Source organism: Talpa occidentalis, unplaced genomic scaffold (genome assembly GCF_014898055.3).
Source record: "Talpa occidentalis isolate TD23 unplaced genomic scaffold, MPIMG_talOcc4v2.1 talOcc4.5, whole genome shotgun sequence".
Classification (NCBI taxonomy): Eukaryota; Metazoa; Chordata; class Mammalia; order Eulipotyphla; family Talpidae; genus Talpa; species Talpa occidentalis.
The window spans coordinates 131335063-131336929 of record NW_023604861.1 but is presented as its reverse complement, the minus strand read 5'-3'; positions in this window follow the sequence as shown (position 1 = coordinate 131336929).

The window sequence follows — 1867 nt, the reverse complement described above, 5'->3', positions numbered from 1 at the left end:
TTAACCCACTAGGATCTATAGCAGTTCTTTATCAAAAACTTTTTTCAAAGATTTAACTATCATCATTATCATCCAAAGAATTTGATGTGGTTCTCTCCATTATGGGAGTTTAATTATTAATACAGTATGTGTGAAGTTTAGGACCTGCTAAGATTTGTAGTCCATGCCAGGGCTTAAGAATGAAAATTTGTACTGCCTTTTTTTTTTTAACATTAGTGCTTCGTGTTTGACTTCGGAACATGGTTTATTTATGGTTAAAATTACAATCATCTTGAATATTCTCTTGGTTATCTTTCTCAATGTAGATAAAATGATTGTAGTCCTGGTATCTTTTTGTTAGAACATGCATGCCCTCTACTGAAATATACCAAAAAAAATAATGAGTGGAAAACAAATTTAAGTGACTATATAATTGCTGAAACTATAAAGTAGGTTGTACCATCTGCTGAAAAATGTTTAAAATTGTACCCACCAACTGCCTGCTTAATCTCTTTTGGCCTTCTCTGGCTGTCAAAGCTTTTTCTCTGTGGTCCTTTTCTCAGCTGCCATTGACTGAGATCCAGACAAATAAATCTAGTAAGAGACAGTATACTGACCTTAGTTTCCTATGCATTTCCTTCCAACTCTAGAACAAGTTATATATCAGCTCCACATTCAACAAATAGCTCTGAACACCAAATAGGCCACTCTCTTGGAAGTCATAGAGAGCAAGGTCAAATAGAAGCCCCAAAAGGCTGGATGCAAAGTCTTCTCATCAACTTTGTGGAAATTTCCACCCTTCACATCCATTCATCAGGACATCCTCTTTGCCTGCTCTTACTATTGAAATCTTTTCACTGTTCCAGACTCCACCTGAAGATGACACAGCTGTAGCAGGCTGGCTGATCTTTCGTGTTGTATTTGCTGCGTTCATTGCTTTCTCCATTTCCTTTCCTTTGTGGTATTTTCAGCACCAGGAAGTTTCACTCACCTTGACCATTGTTTTCAGACATTTGGGCTGTAGACTTGGGTTGTTGTTTAATTTGAATTCAAAAGGATGGGCAGGAAGGAAAGCAGACAGTGGAGATATCAGCCACTTCCTAACTGAATCATAACACTCTATTTTCATGACTTTGTCACACCGCTGAAAAATGCACGGCATTCATTTGAAGAAGCACAAACAGTGGGGCTGTGACATTCTCTCTTGGTGAGCATCCCTGTACTAAGTCCAGATTTGATTCAAAAAAGTATGCACAATTTCCTAATGCTAAAATTATGAGTTCTTAGGTAAAAAAAAAAAAAATCGGTTTCTGGTATTTTTATAGTGGATCTGCAGAACTAAGGCTGCCTGAGTGAGGCTTTAAGATTGCCAGTGAAACTTTAGCATGTGTGTGTGTTGGATTTTGTTTCATTTTATTTTTGAGAAAAAGTTTGGGTGCTGGACAGATAGGATTGTAAAGATTTGCCATGGTCACATACTAGATGTGTATCTTTGGGCAAGATAGTGAACTTTCCTAAGCTGTGGTTCTCTCACTACTAAATTGGAGATAAAGGAACGTGAGTTGTAATGATAAATAGAGAAAAATGTAGCCCAATGCAAGGCACATAGTAAATATTCATTTAAGATAGCTGCAATTCTAATTAGCATCTCTACTGGTGTTGAATCTTCTAGAGTTTACATACTGTTCAGATGCATGTTAACTTCTGCACTCTAAGCATCCATAGCTATTCTATTGAATTACCATGTCAGTAATTTTTAGCATTATTCATGTTTCCTTCACTATTTCATACAACTATTTTTTTCAAAAGGGCTATCTCAGAGGCATTCCATAAAATACACTTTTCTATCTGTTTAAAGTCCTTTAGTTTATTCTTTTCAAAAATTCAT